This window comes from Bos taurus, chromosome 10 (assembly GCF_002263795.3).
Source record: "Bos taurus isolate L1 Dominette 01449 registration number 42190680 breed Hereford chromosome 10, ARS-UCD2.0, whole genome shotgun sequence".
Classification (NCBI taxonomy): domain Eukaryota; kingdom Metazoa; phylum Chordata; class Mammalia; order Artiodactyla; family Bovidae; genus Bos; species Bos taurus.
Genome location: NC_037337.1, coordinates 23,019,607 through 23,038,536, shown reverse-complemented (window position 1 = coordinate 23,038,536; position 18,930 = coordinate 23,019,607). Strand labels below are relative to the sequence as shown.

At 41.8% G+C, this 18,930-nt stretch overlaps 1 protein-coding gene, 1 long non-coding RNA gene and 1 other non-coding gene across 3 annotated transcripts in view; 2 read left to right on the top strand and 1 right to left on the bottom strand.

The window, feature by feature from the left end:
- The window catches only part of LOC100336282 (T cell receptor alpha chain MC.7.G5), a gene marked incomplete in the record, with an annotated part of 1,089,855 nt that overhangs the window by 314,433 nt on the left and 756,492 nt on the right, over positions 1-18,930 (top strand).
- LOC107132829 (uncharacterized) lies at positions 106-7,065 on the bottom strand. Its single transcript, XR_009496079.1, has 2 exons — positions 3,429-7,065; positions 106-3,296 (listed from the first exon to the last, which is right to left on the bottom strand). It is a non-coding gene; the product is annotated as an uncharacterized lncRNA (long non-coding RNA).
- Positions 8,886-8,957, top strand: TRNAW-CCA (transfer RNA tryptophan (anticodon CCA)). The gene has a single exon. It is a non-coding gene; the product is annotated as a tRNA-Trp (tRNA).

The window sequence follows — 18,930 nt, the reverse complement described above, 5'->3', positions numbered from 1 at the left end:
GAGCATTTTCTCTTGTACTTAGTCATTTTACATCCATAAGGAAATGTTGGTGCCAAATAAAGCAAAATGAAATGAAACAAATATGAAAACAGAAAAAGTCAAACCTCTAACTCAAAGTACATTTATTTAGAGCAATAGAGCTCCTGCACATGAGTGTTCATACCAGCATTATTGATAAGAGCTGAAAAGTGAAAATAGCCAAAATGTTTCCAAAACAATCACTATTCAAGTGAAGAATGGATAAGGAGAATAGGTGGTATCACAGAGCAGCCTATTAAGTGACCATAAGGAGTAGTGAAGAACTGATACGGAGACACACCATGGAGAGATTCCGCTGGGTGAAAGAAGACGGTACTAACAGTCAGATGCGATCTAATTCTATCTCTAGGAAACGCCCAGAACCATCAAATCCATAGAGACAGAGAACAGAGGAGTGGATGCCAGTGTCTGGGGGAAACAGGGAACCAGAGTGACTGCTAATGGGTACAAAGTTTCTTCCTGGGGTGATGTTCTGGAATCAGATAGTACTGATGACTGCTCAACTCTGTGAACATGCTAAAAACCACTCACTCATACAGTTAAAAGTGTGAAGTTTATGATATGTGAATTATCTTTTTAAAGCTGTTATTTAAAAAGTGAAAGAGCTGAAAATACTCATATTGATTACAGATCAAGTGCTGGAACAGAAAGAGTCCTGGGGGGTTCTAACCTGCCAATATCAGGACAAAATAAGAGGGTTATAATGCTTTGATCTTAAAGAGGAGGGTAAAATTTATGAAGAGGGTTTCAGTTCAGTTCAGTTCAGTCATTTAGTCATGTCCAACTCTTTGTGACCCCATGAATCGCAGCACACCAGGCCTCCATGTCCATCACCAACTCCCGGAGTTCACTCAGACTCACGTCCATCAAGTCAGTGATACCATCCAGCCATCTCATCCTCTGTCGTCCCCTTCTCCTCCTGCCCCCAATCCCTCCCAGCATCAGAGTCTTTTCCAAGCAATCAACTCTTCGCATGAGGTGGCCAAAGTACTGGAGTTTCAGCTTTAGCATCAGTCCTTCCAAGAAATCCCAGGGCTGATCTCCTTCAGAATGGACTGGTTGGATCTCCTTGCAGTCCAAGGGACTCTCAAGAGTCTTCTCCAACACCACAGTTCAAAAGCATCAATTCTTCGGTGCTCAGCTTTCTTCACAGTCCAACTCTCACATCCATACATGACCACTGGAAAAACCATAGCCTTGACAAATGGACCTTTGTTGGCAAAGTAATATCTCTGCTTTTCAATATGCTATCTAGGTTGGTCATAACTTTTCGTCCAAGGAGTAAGCATCTTTAAATTCATGGTTACAGTCACCATCTGCAGTGATTTTGGAGCCCAAAAAATAAAGTCTGACACTGTTTCCACTGTTTCCCCATCTATTTCCCATGAAGTGATGGGACCAGATGCTATGATCTTCGTTTTCTGAATGTTGAGTTTTAAGCCAACTTTTTCACTCTCCTCTTTCACCTTCATCAAGAGGCTTTTGAGTTCCTCTTCACTTTCTGCCATAAGGATGGTGTCATCTACCATGCAGCAAATTCAGCTTATATTTCAGGATCCCATAGTGTCCTGAGCCCAAGAAACTTGATTCTGCAATCGCATTTTCTTTTTCTTAAGAAGAGCCTCTGAAATCACAGAAGGCTCAGGCTCTGCAAAACCTTCATCTGTACCTGTCAGTCCCACAGAATCATCCACGAGGGATAAAGGACAGTGAGGTTCAGAGACCTCCAGAATGCCAGGGCAAGTTTCTCTCGGTGAGTTTCATTCATTGCAAGTTACAGTGAGAGGCACACATTTCTCTGTTTTCTGCTCCTCTGATGTGGGAACATTGTGAATATGTCAAGAATTTAGAATCCCTTTTTTCAGTAACGGACTGAGTGTTTGCTTGGTCACTGAATTTGACACACTTCAAAAGGATCAGAGGCCTCAGTACAGTGATGAAGATAATATGTCAGGTTACGTGGTCATGTTTATGTCCAGAATTTCTCACAGCACAGATCCTCAAGAGCAGAATCGGGATCATGACCTAGTATTCTGTAAAGAGCTGCCATGATGACAAGATGAGGGTGGAGCTGTGTCACCAACATAGAAGCAAGACACCTCATGCACAAAATATTCACTGACTAGACTGCTCTGACCCCCAGGGTCCTTGACAGAAGGAATATCTTCTCAGGAAACCATCTTCATGGGACTCACAGCAGCAGCATTTCTTGAGCAACCATAAGAGTTGGAAAAGTCAAGGGAAGAGAGTGTAAAGGTCCCAGACACTAAAGACAGACTGTCTGCAGGTGAAACTCGGCAAGACACAAAATTGTGGTCTGAATTATAAAAATCAGACAGAAGCTTCAAGGTCATACGTTCATCCATGAACGAGGTGCCCTGGGAGTTTTCATCAACAGGTTGTGACATATTTCAGCATATATCAACTGAACTGTCATTGAACAGAGTTAATGTCACTTCCAGGCATTCTATGCCATCTGGAGAAATGTGACTGGGCTAAAAACAGGCATTTATGGAGAAGGCCTTTTAGATTCCTCTCTTCACTGTCCCTCCCAGATTCCTCTCTGTAGACCAATCCAAGAATTGCAGGATTCTTGGCACTGAGCTTAAGAGCTGGAAGTACTTTGACGATGCCTGTGGCATAAAACAGGGGCCTCCCCGGCAGCTCAGTGGTAAAGAATCTGCCTGCACGGGTACCATTCCTGTGTCAGGATAATTCCCAAGAGAAAGAAATGGCAACCCACTCCAGTCATCTTGCCTGGGAAATCCCATGGACAGAAGAGCCCACTACAGTCATAGGGTCGCAAAAGAGTCGGACATGACTTAGCAAATAAACAACAACTCAGCTAGCATAAAACACCTAAGACAGAAACAGCAACCCCCTTGCAGGGCTGCCCACAGCCAGAGCCCCATCTGCACTCGGGGTTTGTGCTCAGCTCCCCCTGCAGCCCTGTGTCACTGTGTCACGCAGAGCACAGTGGTACACAGCCGAGTCTGATGCTTGCACTGCCTGTTTTTGCAGGTGGAAGGAGCTGTCACGCTTAACAAGAGTGGCCTCAAAACCTTTACTCTTTGGGTTCTGTTCTGACATTGAGCCCTTCAGGAGGAGTTGAGGAGCTTTGTTGAGATGCTGGATATACCAGAAAAGATAGGGAGCTGAACTAGCAGTCTGGTAAGTGCAGTTCAGGGTCAGGAGAGCCCCCTCTGAGACAGTCACTGGGCCTTCTGTCTGGTTCACTGAGTCACCATTGGTCCCTCCTGGAAGAGAATCACTTTGTTATAGTAGAAATGTACAAGAGGAGAGTTTTCAGCCAGAGAAGAAAAATAAAACTTACCTATAATCATAGGAAAATGAAAAATCATTAACATTTAGGATAAAATGTCACTTACTGAATATTAAGATGATCAGAAGAACTGAGTGAATGGCAGAATGCATGCTCGCAAAAGAAAACAATCCTTGTTCCCTGGAATACACCAGTCTAACAAATCTAGTCTCCATCTGGATGTTACAGAAGCTCATCACTCGGAAACTGAGAACCCCTTTCTGTACTCCAGCAATATCCTGTCTTGTGGCTACAAAGCAGGCAAGTGAAACCAGCTCATGAGGAACCGCATCTGAAGGAAGCCCCGCCCCCTGGTGGTGATCGTGAAAATTGCACCACAGTGCGGTCTGACCGATTTCTCCTCATAATAGCTTGTGGGGTACATACAGGAGAAGGGGACAGGACCCTAAGAAGAGAGTCATAAACATAAACGTGCTTAGGGAAATATTCTATTATTACTTACATAATTTTTTCCACCCTGTTAAATGACGATGGGGACTACATCCTCCAGGACCATTAAACCTATTCTAATAGTAAACTCTGTATTTTGATTGCTGTGTTTATAAATTATGAGATGACAAATAATCAGTGTCTAGGCCACATCTCCCTGACTGCCTGGAAGTAAAACATATCTCTTTTCACACCTTCTGTGTCCCCCACTGTCCTTCCAGAAAGTCTGGTCCCCAAAGGCGCGGACAGGAGTTCAACCTTCAGAGATGCAGACGGGATGCTCTGTGCAATAGGCATGATTGTTGCAGAGATGCAGAGCCCAAGTGGCTCCACATTCCCTGCTCATGAGCACAGAAGTGGGGAGATGTTCCTGCCTTGGGAGTGGGTGATACTTTCTCCTAGTTTCTTGGAGCAGGTGAAAAGCTCACTCCACTCCAAATATAGCTTATTGTAAGAGTACATAAACACTTTTTCCATATATCAGAAATATGACTCACTGATGAATAAATTTCCCCTGAGGTGACATTATTATTGGCAAAGAGAATATCCTGTACCCTGTTTGAATACAAACAATACACACCATGCCTGCAATATTTACCAACTGGACTGCTCTGACCCACAGGGCCATTGACAGAAGGATTATCTTGTCAGAAAACTCTCCTCCTGGAACTTACCTAGGTAGCAGCATTGCTGTAGCAGCCATAGGGATGGAAAAGTCAAGGGAAGAGAGAATAAAGCTCCTAGTCACTGAAGATGGAGTGTCTGCAGGTGTATCTCAGCAAGACATACAATCCTAGTCTGAATTATTAAAACCAGAGACTACCTTCCAGATCACACAGCCATCCATTAACAATGTTCCTGGGAGTTTTTATTAACAGGTTGTGAAATATTTCAGCATATATCAACTGAATTGTCATTGAAGAGTTAATGACACTCTAAGGGATTCTGTGTCTTTAGGGGGAATGTGAATGGGCTGAAAACAGGCATTTGTGGAGAAAAGTGCTTAGGTTCCTCTTTACACTGTCCCGCCCCAGATTCCTCTCTGTAGGGCAATCCAAGAATTCCAAGCTTCTTAGCTCTGAGCTTCAGAGCTGAAAGTACTTTGACGATGCCTGTAGCACAGAACTCTGGAGAGCTGCCCACAGCCTGACCCCATCTGTGCCCTTGGGTTTGTATTCAGCTCCCCCTGTGGCCTCTCTCACTGTGTCACTCAGAGCACAGTTGTACACAGCTGAGTCTGATGTTTGCATGGAGGATTTCTGCAGGTGGAAGGAGCTGTCACTTGAGATATGAGTGGCTTCAAAGCCTCTGCTGGTCACCTTCTGGTTTCCTAATGAGCTTTTCAGGAGCAGCTCAAGCTCTTTGTTTCGGTACTGGACATACCAGAAAAGAAAACCTGAATAGCTGGACTGGTAAGTACACTTCAGAGTCAGAGATGCCTTCTCGGGAAGGGTAACAACACCTTCTGTCTGGGTCACCGAGTCTCCACTGGCGCCTCCTTAAAAACACACACACACACACACAGTAAGACTATGTTAAGTTGGCTAAGGAAGAGGGACCATCTCCCGCTTGATAGAGGTTACCTGACATCCTAAAACCAAAGAATGGAACATCTTAGAAATTTTAAATAAATGTTACTCACGCCTTGTCAACAAGATCACAAGTCCTAAGCACAAAGCAGACAGCATAGCTGGCTCAGAAGCAGTGGGAGGCTGAGTTTGGGGATACACGAAAGTTGAAAAAACTATTCCTCTAGTTTCTTGACTTTTGTTGAAATATTCAAGAAAATCTTGGCTCATGTGTTATGCAAGACAAACTCCCCTACAAGATCATGCTATAGGCTGAGCAAGAGAGAAAGGTTCTCAGAAATGAAAGATGAATTTATATCAAACCACCAAGGAAAGGGAGCAGCGCCCTCTGTCGTTCTCCCTCTGTTCCTGCAGTCTGCTGTACATCTTTTGTATTTACCCTGAAAAGGAGCTCAGGCTGTAGGCATAGAAGGGAAATAGGTATTTGGGATGAACGTAGGGCACAAGGAAGGAAACACCAAATAATTTCTGCAGACTTCTCAATGGTGTCCGAGACTGAGGTAATTCCTCTCTCTTTAAGATGCAGAGAAATACAGTTCCCTTAAGGCTTTCCAGGCCCAGCATCTATTGTCTGATCACATTGAGCAATAAGTTCATTTAGGCAACTTAAGTTATAGTGTGTGTGAAAAAAGACTGAACTGAGATCTCTTCTTGTCATTTCCCTCACTGGTCCCCTAGAACCAGAGGATGAGCTGTCTCTGCTTAGAATGTTCTTCCTTTCTGCCCAGAATCTTTGCCTAGGCAACTTTTTATTCCTTCTTTAAGAACCAATTTACTCCTTATGAAAGTGCTGATCCAGTCCTTCAGGCTGAGTTAGGACCCACCTCTCTTCTCACTGTACCTTGTACACACATCTATCACTGTCATTTCTACACCATATTTGAATCATTTGTGTGTTGCTTTTCAAACTAGGTTTGATGCACCTGAGATCAGGAACTTAATCTTATTAATCTCAGTGGCCAACTTCTCAAAATGCACAGAACACTAGTTCAGAGCAAATGGTTTAAAAATATTTGAAAAATGAATGAATAAGTGAATGAGGAGACATGTCCGGGTGTACAATGATCTGTTCATGAAGTATGGTCTCTAAGAGAAATAGTTCTCAGGCCCGCAGTAAGATGAGCTTCTTCCAGCAGCATGTCTAGGGTCTGAACACAGGGACATTAGGTATTTCTCAAAACTAAGGCACAGTTCTTCATATAAGAGACCACTCTCATACTGACTATTTAAAAAATATTATAGCACCCTTATACATACAAAACTCAGGTTAAGTATAAACGTCTTCGGTTCACAGTTCTTAATCACCAAAGTGAAAGTCGCTTAGTTGTGTCCGACTCTTTGTGACCCCATGAACTATATAGGCTCTCCAGGCCAGGATACTGGAGTGGGTAGCCTTTCCCTTCTCCAGGGATCTTCCCAACCCAGGGATCAAACCCAGATCTCCCGCATTGCAGACGGATTCTTTACCAGTTGAGCCATAAGCAAAGCTCTAGAATATGGAGTGGTAAACTATCCTTTCTCCAGCGGATCTTCCCGATCTAGAAATCGAACCATGGTCTCCTGCATTGCAGGCAGATTCTTTACCAACTGAGCTATCAGGGAAGCCCATGCATACAAAATACAAAATTAATAAAATTCATATTAAAACATTAATGTGAGGAGTGATATTTTGAAGAAACTAAAGAGGTGGTAAAATCTCATTACAAGAAAGCTATAGATTGTGTCATTCAATAATTCAGCTGATTAAGATGATTTGGAGTTTAATGCACTATTGTCTGCTGCTGTTGCTCCTGCTAAGTCGGGTCAGTCATGTCCAACTCTGTGCAATCCCGTAGACGGCAGCCCACCAGGCTCCCCCATCCCTGGGATTCTCCAGGCAAGAACACTGGAGTGGTTTGCCATTTCCTTCTCCAATGCATGAAAGTGAAAGTGAAGATGCTCAGTCATGTCCGAATCTTAGTGACCCCATGGACAGCGGCCTATCAGGCTCCTCCATCCATGGGATTGTCCAGGCAAGAGTACTGGAGTGGGGTGCCATTGCCATCTCAGCACTATTTTCTGAATTACTGTGATTAGTGATTTCCAGTATTTTTACTTCTATTCAAAAATATCCATTTAAGTCAGCATTATATAACTCTATTGTTGAACAGAGCATCAAAAAATCAGCACTGAAAAAAAAATGTTGTACATTTATTGCTACTCTTTTTTCTACTGAATTGCATGTTGATACATTCAAACTTTTTAAATGTTTAAAAAATATTCTTAAAACTTTTATCCGTTTGAAGACCTATGAAATAGCCAGGACATGGAAGCAACCTAGATGTCCATCAGCAGATGAATGGATAAGAAAGCTGTGGTACATATACACAATGGAGTATTACTCAGCCATTAAAAAGAATACATTTGAATCAGTTCTAATGAGGTGGATGAAACTGGAGCCTATTATACAGAGTGAAGTAAGCCAGAAAGAAAAACACCAATACAGTATACTAACACATATATATGGAATTTAGAAAGATGGTAACAATAACCCTGTATACGAGACAGCAAAAGAAACACTGATGTATAGAACAGTCTTTTGGACTCTGTGGGAGAGGGAGAGGGTGAGATGATTTGGGAGAATGGCATTGAAATATGTGTAATATCATATATGAAATGAGTTGCCTGTCCAGGTTTGATGCACAATACTTGATGCTTGGGGCTGGTGCACTGGGACGACCCAGAAGGATGATATGGGGAGGGAGGAGGGAGGAGGGTTCAGGATGGGGAACACGTGTATGCCTGTGGTGGATTCATTTCGATATATGGCAGAACCAATACAATATTGTAAAGTTTAAAAATAAAATGAAAAAAATAAAATATTGTAAAGTAATTAGCCTCCAATTAAAATAAATTTATATTAAAAAACAAAGACCTATGAAGCTTTTATTTGTAAAGTGTCATTATTCCATTTGTCTTTAATTAGATTAAAAAATTACATAACAAAAAAATCTTCAGAAAGACAGGGAATATTCTAAATTGGCCCAACAGATGATTGGAAATATGCCTTTATTATTTAATTTGTTGTCATCAAACAAAAAAATCCAAATCGAGAAATTCTAATGTAATTCCTACACCCTGTAGGTTGGCAGACATTTTTGTCTATAAAGGGTCAAATAGTAAATAGTCTAGGTTTTGTAGCCGTACAGTCTCTGCTACAACTGTGCTGGTATAGCACAAAGCATCCATGGTCAATGCATAAATAAATGAGCATGGCTGTCTTCCAATAAAACTTTATTTATAAACATAAATATCGAGCTACTTTGCCCTGTGGCTATCCTTTGCCAATCCCCACTATACTCCAAGAATCTATCCATAAACCTTTAAAGATTACTTTTTTCACTAAATATTATCATAGCTGTGGGCTGCTGTCTATGGGATCTCACGGAGTCGGACACGACTGAAGCGACTTAGCAGCAGCAGCAGCAGCAGCAAAATAAAGAACTTCCCTGGTGGCTCAGAGGTTAAAGCGTCTGCCTCCAATGCGGGAGACCCGGGTTCAATCCCTGGTCGGGGAAGATCCCCTAGAGAAGGAAATGGTAACCCACTCCAGTATTCTTGCCTGCAGAATCCCATGGATGGAGAAGCCTGGTAGGCTATAGTCCACCGGGTCACAAAGAGTTGGACACGACTGAGCGACTCCACTTTCACTTTCAAAATAAAGAACACATTAATGGATAGAAAAGAAGAAGGAAATTGAATGATGCTAATGCCAAAGATACTTCCCAGGTAGCTCAATGGTAAAGAATCCACCTCCCAATGTAGGAGATGTGGATTTGATCCCTGGGTCAGGAAGACCCCCTGGAGGAGGAAATGGCAACCCACTCCAGTATTCTCACCTGGAAATCCAATGGGGAGAGGAGTCTTGCAGGTTACAGTCCATGAGGTCACAAAGAGCTGGACACAAAGAGTTTAGCAACTAAACAACAACAGCAAATGCCTCAGATACACTGATGCTGAGTTTTCAAGAATGAAAAACACAGATATGGACACTATCATTAAGGAGATCACAGAGTAGGATTGAAAATAGACCTTAAACAAATAATGAAAGAAATAAAAATAAGTTACAAACCTGAAAATGCAGAGGTCTATAATTCTAAAAATACCCACTAAGCTTTCCTTAGCTACTGACTCTTGGACAAGTATACAAGAATGAGTAGGCATTTACTATTTTTTTTAACTCTTTTGAAGCAAGGAAAAGAATTTTAGGAAGAGAAAAAAAATAAGAAAATCACCTAAGATTTCTATGAATGGGTTATATAAGAGGAAAGTAGTGCCTTTGACAAACTTAGTATTGTTGAAGAGAGAGGGAGAGACAGAGACGGAGAGATTAGGTACACATAATGAAATGAAGCTGGAGAGGCAGCTCTTCTTTATCCTAAGAGCAAGTGGGGATCCAGGTGACTGGCATGCTAACATCTGCACTCTGGCAAAATCGCTCTCACCATGGAAAAGGGACTACATGGAAGAGTGATGGGGTGTGTCAAGTGTTGAGCAAGAGACTGAGATGGATTTTTAATGAGGATTGTGGAGGTTAATTGGGTTGTGGGGATTGTGATATCTTCTGGAGGACTTTTAGGAAGCAAAGTCAACAGAACCTGGAAGTAGACTGAATACAGTATCTCAAAACTGAATATCACCAAACAAACAAACAAACAAAAAAACTACGAGTCTTGCTGCTGCTGCTAAGTCGCTTCAGTCGTGTCCGACTGTGTGCGACCCCCTAGACAGCAGCCCACCAGGCACCCCTGTCCCTGGGATTCTCAAGGCAAGAACACTGGAGTGGGTTGCCATTTCCTTCTCCAATGCATGAAAGTGAAGAGTGAAAGTGAAGCCGCTCAGTCGTGTCTGACTCTGAGTGACCCCATGGACTGCAGCCTACCAGGCTCCTGTGTCCATGGGATTTTCCAGGCAAGAGTACTGGAGTGGGGTGCCATTGCCTTCTCCAATATAACCTAAATTGACAGTACAGCAGAAACTGCTATTTGCCTATAGAATGCTCGATTTTCTACTACTTCTAATAGAACTACAGTTTTTTTTTTAATTTTTATTTTATATTGGAGTATAGTTGATTGGCAGTGTTATGTTAGTTTCAAGTATACAGCAAAGTGATTCAGTTATACATAGTGAAAGTGAAGTCGCTCAGTCGTTTCCGACTCTTTTCGACCCCATGGACTGTAGCCTACTAGGCTCCTCCATCCATGGGATTTTCCAGGCAAGAATACTGGAGTGGGTTGCTATTTCCTTCTCCAGGAGATCTTCCCAACCCAGGGATTGAACCCAGGTCTCCCACTATAGGCAGATGCTTTACCATCTGAGCCACCAGGAAGTCTTTCAGTTATACATAAACATGTATCTATTCTTTTTCAAATCTTTTCCCACTTAGGTTATTACAGAACACTGAGCAGTTTTCCCTGTGTGCTACAGTGGGTCCTTGTTGAATATATACTTTATTTTTTTTATTTTTGGTTGAAGGATAATTACTTTATACTCTAGCGATGGTTTCTGCCATACATCAACATGAATCAGCCACAGGCATACACACGTCCCCTCCCTCTTAAACCTCACTCCCACCCTCTCCCCCATTCCAGCCTTTTAGCGTGTTACAGAGCACTGGCTTTGAGTTCCCTGCATCATACAGCAAATTCCCACTGGCTATCTATTTTACATATAGTAATGTATATATTTCAGTACTACTCTCTCAAGTCTTTCCACGCTCTCCCTTCCTCACTGTGACCAAAAGTCTGTTCTTTATGTCTGTGTCTCTTTGCTGCCCTGCAAATAGGTTCATCATCGCCATATTTCTAGATTCCATATGGATGCATTAATACATGATATTTGTCTTTCTCGTTCTGGCTTACTTTACCCTGTGCAATAGATTTTAAGTTCATCCACCTCATTAGAACTGACTCAAATGTGTTCTTTTTTACAGAGGCGCTACCCCACGTTCCAGGCAGTGGCCGGGAGGATCTACCCCACACCCGAGGGCAGGGGGAGCCGCCAAGAGGAGCAATCCCATGTCCAAGGAGCAGTAGCTGCATGGGTGCAAGAGGGCCAAGAGGAGCTACTCCACGTTCAAGGTCAGGAGGGGTGGTGGTGAGGAGATACCCCTCGTCCAACACAAGGAGCAGTGAACACGCTTTGCTGGAGCAGCCATAAAGAGATACCTCATGTTCAAGGTAGGAGAAACCCAAGTAAAATGGTAGGTGTTGCGAGAGGGCATCAGAGGGCAGACACACTGAAAACATAATCACAGAAAACTAGTCAATCTAATCACATGGATCACAGCCTTCTTTAACTCAATGAAACTAAGGCCATGCCGTGTGGGGCCACCCAGGACGGGCAGGACATGGTCGAGAGTTTTGACAGAATGTGGTCCACTGGAGAAGGGAATGGCAAACCACTTCGGTATTCTTTCCTTGAGAATCCCATGAACAGTATGAAAAGGCAAAATGATAGGATACTGAAAGAGGAACTCCCCAGGTCGGTAGGTGCCCAATATGCTACTGGAGATCAGTGGAGAAATAACTCCAGAAAGAATGAAGGGATGGAGCCAAAACAAAAACAATACCCACTAATAGATGTGACTGGTGATAGAAGCAAGGTCTGATGCTGTAAAGAGCAATATTGCATAGGAACCTGGAATGTCAGGTCCATGAATCAAGGCAAATTGGAAGTTGTCAAACAGGAGATGGCAAGAGTGAACCTTGATATTCTAGGAATCAGCAAAATAAAATGGACTGGAATGGGTGAATTTAACCATTATATCTACTACTGTGAGCAGGAATCCCTTAGAAGAAATGGAATAGCCATCATGATCAACAAAAGAGTCTGAAATGCAATACTTGGATGCAATCTCAAAAACGACAGAATGATCTCTGTTCGTTTCCAGGGCAAACCATTCAACATCACAGTAATCCAAGTCTATGCCCCAACCAGTAACGCTGAAGAAGCTAAAGTTGAACGGTTCTATGAAGACCTACAAGATCTTTTAGAACTAACACCCCCAAAAAGATGTTCTTTTCATTACAGGGGACTGGAATGCAAAAGTAGGAAGTCAAGAAACACCTGGAGTAACAGGCAAATTTGGGCTTGGAATATGGAATGAAGCAGGGCAAAGGCTAATAGAGTTTTGCCAAGAAAACGCACTGGTCATAGCAAAGACCTTCTTCCAACAACACAAGAGAAGACTCTACACATGGACATCACCAGATGGTCAACACCAAAATCAGATTGATTATGTTCTTTGCAGCCAAAGATGGAGAAGCTCTATACAGTCAGCAAAAACAAGATCAGGAGCTGACTGTGGCTCAGATCATGAACTCCTTATTGCCAAATTCAAACTTAAATTGAAGAAAGGAGGGAAAACCAATAGACCATTCAGGTATGACCTAAATCAAATCCCTTATGATTATACAGTGGAAGTGAGAAATAGATTTAAGGGTTTAGATCTGATAGATAAAGTGCCTGATGAACTGTGGACAGAGGTTCATGACATTGTACAGGAGACAGGGATCAAGACCATCCCCATGGAAAAGCAAAAAAGCAAAATGGCTGTCTGGGGAGGCCTTACAAATAGCTGTGAAAATAAGAGAAGAAAAAAGTAAAGGAGAAAAGGAAGATATAAACATCTGAATGCAGAGTTCCAAAGAACAGCAAGAAGAGATAAGAAAGCCTTCCTCAGTGATCAATGCAAAGAAATAGAGGAAAACAATAGAATGGGAAAGACTAGAGATCTCTTCAAGGAAATTAGAGATACCAAGGGAACATTTCATGAAAAGATCGGCTCGATAAATGACAGAAATGGGATGGACCTAACAGAAGCAGAAGATATTAAGAAGAGGTGGCAAGAATACACAGAAGAATTGTACCAAAAAGATCTTCACGACCCAGATGGTGTGATCTCTCACCTAGAGCCAGACACCCTAGAATGTGAAGTCAAGTGCGCCTTAGAAAGCATCATTACGAACAAAGCTAGTGGAGGTGATGGAATTCCAGTGGAGCTCTTTCAAATCCTGAAAGATGATGCTGTGAAAGTGCTACACTGAATATGCCAGCAAATTTGGAAAACTCAGCAGTGGCCACAAGACTGAAAAAGGTCAGTTTTCATTCCAATCCTGAAGAAAGGCAATGCCAAAGAATGATGAAACAACCGCCCAGTTGCACTCATCTCACATGCTAGTAAAGTAATGCTCAAAATTCTCCAAGCCGGGCCTCAACAATACATGAACCGTGAACTTCCTGATGTTCAAGCTGGTTTTAGAAAAGGCAGAGGAACCAGAGATAAAATTGCCAACATCCACTGGATCATTAAAAAGCAAGAGAGTTCGAGAAAAACATCTATTTCTGCTTTATTGACTATGCCAAAGCCTTTGACTGTGTGGATCACAAGAAACTGTGGAAAATTCTGAAAGAGATGGGAATACCAGAGCACCTGACCTGCCTCTTGAGAAACCTATATGCAGGTCAGGAAGCAACAGTTAGAACTGGACATGAACAACAGACTGGTTCCAAATAGGAAAAGGAGTACATCAAGGCTGTATGTTGTCACCCTGCTTATTTAACTTATATGCAGAGTACATCATGAGAAACGCTGGACTGGAAGAAACACAAGCTGGAATCAAGATTGCCGGGAGAAATATCAATAACTTCAGATATGCAGATGACACCACCCTTATGGCAGAAAGTGAAGAGGAACTCAAAAGCCTCTTGATGAAAGTGAAAGTGGAGAGTGAAAAAGTTGGCTTAAAGCTCCACATTCAGAAAACGAAGATCATGGCATCTGGTCCCATCACTTCATGGGAAATGGATGGGGAAACAGTGGAAACAGTGTCAGGCTTTATTTTTCTGGGCTCAAAAATCACTGCAGATGGTGACTGCAGCCATGAAATTAAAAGACGCTTATTCCTTGGAAGGAAAATTATGACCAACCTAGATAGCACATTCAAAAGCAGAGACATTACTTTGCCAACAAAGGTTCATCTAGTCAAGGCTATGGTTTTTCCTGTGGTCATGTATGGATGTGAGAGTTGGACTGTGAAGAAGGCTGAGCGCCGAAGAATTGATGCTTTTGAACTGTGGTGTTGGAGAAGACTCTTGAGAGTCCCTTGGACTGAAAGGAAATCCAACCAGTCCATTCTGAAGGAGATCAGCCCTGGGATTTCTTTGGAAGGAATGATGCTAAAGCTGAAACTCCAGTACTTTGACCACCTCATGTGAAGAATTGACTCATTGGAAAAGACTCTGATGCTGGGAGGGATTGGGGGCAAGAGGAGAAGGGGACGACAGAAGATGAGATGGCTGGATGGCATCACTGACTCGATGGACGTGAGTCTGAGTGAACTCCGGGAGTTGTTGATGGACAGGGAGGCCTGGCGTGCTGCGATTCATAGGGTCACAGAGTAGGACACGACTGAGTGATCTGATCTGATCTGATCTGATAGGTTTGCTAATGAAATGCTTAAACATTACCATACCGAGTTATTTTCCATTCAGCATCATTGATTCTGACCTTCCTCACACCAGGAATCGGCCTTTAGAATTTTAAATATACAGTCTTTTTTTAAATATTTCATTAACAAAGTACAATCATTTTAAATAAAAAGAAGGCAATTCTAGAAAGAGGGTAGATTTAAAATGTTCCTGATCCCCTGTGTTTAGCCAAGGAGCTTTCTGTTGAAGCTAGCCAACGCTGTGCCAACAGAGCTCAAGTGAGTTATTCCATTGGGGCTCATAATAAATCTAGGGTCCATAGCAAGGAACTCCAGGATAAAGAGCAGAAAACGGTATGCAGAGATCAGTGGACCTCTAAGGAAGCTAGTTCTTTTGAGAAAGTCTTTTCTCTAGCCACAAAATAGCTGAGAAGAAAGTAGCAGGTTGAGTCCCATCTGTCCTAAATGGAGAGGAGTACAACGAGATCAGAGAGTAAAGACGTGTTTTGCTAGTTTTTCAGCAAGGTACTGGCATTGCTGCTGAGACCAGTGCCCTAATGCTTAAGACATTGCTGATCATGGGAACAGAAATATCTAGGCTTTTCACTCTCACAGCATTGCCTCCACTTAAAGTGCCCCAGCAATCAGACATGTCAGAAAGGAGTAAAGAAAGGGAAAGGATACTTCAGGGAAAAATAAGGGCTTCATCTGGGGAAAATAAAGTCTGAAAAAATAATCAGGATCAGTGACCCAATTTCTCTAGCCAAGAATCAGTACACAAAATTTTCAATGATTGAGAATTCATTTACAAGGAAGCTCTCACAAAGAAGGAACATCTCACTGAATGTGCTGCTTATTTATTGAATCCTCTTGAAGAAATAAATACAATTAAATAAAATTAGGAGAATTATGTAAACCTCAGACATAATTGTCATGAAAAAATACAGTGTCTCCAACAAGATTTTGACCGATGGAAGAGAAGCAGGACATGTACATGATGGCCACCTGACTTCAATTCCACCTCCCTTCTGCTCCTCTCCAGCACTTTCCCCACTCACCTTGCAAGTACATCACACTGATTCTGCTCTAACTATGAAGTAGGGGCCACAATTCAAGTAGCTGTCTCCTATTTCTTTCTCCCCAGTCTCTCTTTTCTTTTCTCTCTTTTCTGTGCACTACTTCTCTTCTGTTTCATCTTCTCATCTCCTTTCTTCTTATTATTTTTTTTTGTCTTTGAGAGAAATGGAGGTGTAATAGAAGGTAGAAATCATTGGAATAATTGTGAAATGACAGTAAGGCTCATATTTTAGAATTTTTAGTCATGAGTATCAAAACTCTAGATAGATAAAGCATGCGATTTCTTCTTGAACTTTTAATTTTACCATAGCCCTAATCTGATGCTCAGTTCTGCTGGGGAATCATCTCTTTACACCACTTAAAGCAACAGATCTTCCTCACAGATGAGTATATGGAGATGCCCCTGTTCCCCATATGACTAGTTCAGATGTTTTCCTAACTGCCAGAAACCCTAATGTTTACCAAGACTCATCTCAAACGTTGAGAAAAAATTTCATCATTTGGAGTAGCTTAGAGTCCAGTACTCTTGCCTGGAAAATCCCATGGACGGAGAAGCGTGGTAGGCTGCAGTCCATGAGGTCACTAAGAGTCGGACACGACTGAACAACTTCACTTTGACTTTTCACATTCATGCATTGGAGAAGGAAATGGCAATCCATTCCAGTATTCTTGTCTCGAGAATCCCAGGGACAGGGGAGCCTGGTGGGCTGCCGTCTCTGGGGTCACACACAGTCGGACACAACTGAAGCGACTTAGCAGCAGCAGCAGCAGCTCATCAGCAGCCTCTAGCCCTCCATTCTCTCCTGAGGACCATTTACAAATTATCAGGAACAAAAGACCTGTCAGCTTGGGTGGGGATTTTTTAAGTAAACTTATTCCTTCTTCAAATGTCAGTTAATGGAGACTACTATCTTAATCTACTTTGTCAAATTGCATCTTCAAAGTTGAATGTGATTTTTCCAATCTATTTCAAAATAAGTCCACAACAAATCATCAAAGGTTTTCTATGAGTGAGATCTTTTTCTAAGTCTTTGAAACTTAAACACTGAATTCAGCTTTGTCTACTTACAAGACGTTGCAGTATAATAGGAAAGACAAGGACATGTGTGTATGTGTGTGTGTTCATATATAAAGTGATACATGAGATAGTACAACATGGATCCAGAAATAAGGAGACATTTCTTATAACAGAGAACAGTCAGACAAAAAATAAATGAGAACAAAATCGCTTTGTCTTTTTCCTGGAAATGATAGAAAGGAATATTATCAGAGGTTATGTAGAGATATTGGGTTGGGAGTAGACTAAAAACTAGAGACACTTTCTAGACGAAAATAAGAGTAGGAGATGGACAGACAAGTGGAAGTAATTTGGGAGATATGAGGTAAGGTGTTCTATTATACCATGCATTTCAAAATTTTAAAGGACATATGAATATATTATTAACCTATCTCTCCTCTCTATATGTAATAGTATACAGATTACAACTTGAGTTATGGAACTCAGTTATACATCCTGATGACCTATTGATGCTAACACCCTGCTTCATAATAATTAAGTCTCCTTTATACGAACCTTCAAGTTTCAAACTTTCAAAGATGCAAACATGCATTATCATGTCCAGTCACTTAAGTCAGTTCACATATCTGGTGTAATTTTCAAGGTACTGTAATTTTATTTTGTTTTCTTTATTTTTGTATTTGTCTTTTATGTTTATTTGTGTGAAAAGTATTACAAACCTATTACAGTACAGTACTATATAATCAATTGCTTAGTTGGACAAAGCTAGCTTTGTTGGACTTAAAAACAAATTGGAGTTGTGCACACGCTCTCAGAATGGAACTCATTTGTATGTAGGGGGATTAATGTAGAATAGATTTGCAATACAGCTTTTGAATTCATTTTCTGAGAAACACTTTGTATTTCTTTTTTCCAACTATTACCACCCTCAAGTGCCACAATAAATGTTTCAAGCTTGTCTCCTGAGCAGAGGCCAGAATGAAGTGAAAGAATAAGCTAGGTGGCTACCTGGAGGAAAAGCACTCAAGGTACAGGAAGAAGAGCTGCAGAGACCCCAGGGCTGGAAAGCAATTGCCATGTCAGAGCAACATCAAATGTGGTGAAGGTGGAGAGAGTAAGGAGGAGACAGTGACTCATGTCAGAGAGGGGGCAGGGAACCAGATGGAGTAGTCTTACAGGTTGTAGTAAGAATCTGCTTTTCATCTCAGTGAGATGAAAAACCACTGGAGAGTTGTGAGCACAGAAGCCACATGATCTGAATTATGTTCTCAAAAGCTCACTCCACTGGGTGGAGACCAGACTGAAGAGGGGCAAGAAGGAAAGAAGAGAGATCAGGTAGGGTTATTATTGCCACCCCCAGGCAAGAGATGAGAGTGGCTTGGATCAGGTAAGAGCAGAGTTGGAAGTGAAAAGTGATCAATTCTGGGCCTGCTTTGAAGAAAGAGCTAATTGATTTTCCTAACAGATCAAATGGCGATATGAGAAAAATTGAGGAGATAAGGGCAACTTCAAGGTTTCTGACCAAGGTGATTAGAGAATTTCATAGACAGAGCTGCCTTTTGCCTAAATGAGGATGAATTCACAAAAAGCAGCTGGGAGGTATGGAGGGTGAAGTAGCTGGAGTGGTGGAAATCAGGAGATCACCTAGAGATATACCAAGAAGATGCCCCAATGGGGATGTCAGATAGATCATTTAATATACAAGTTCAGAAATCAGAGGAGCCAGGTGGGTTTCAGATATAAATGCTGATATTTAAATAGTTTTTAAAGCCAAGAGACTGGATACAATTAGCTGGAAATAAATTGTTGGTAGAAAGTAAAGAGTTCTAAGAATAAATTCTTGAGCATTCCAATGTTTAGAGATCAGGGGGATGAAGGAAAAACCTCAAAGGAGACTGAGAAGGAGCAACTGATAACAGGAAGAGAACCAAGAAAGTGCTCAGTCTCTAAATCTAAATAAAGAAT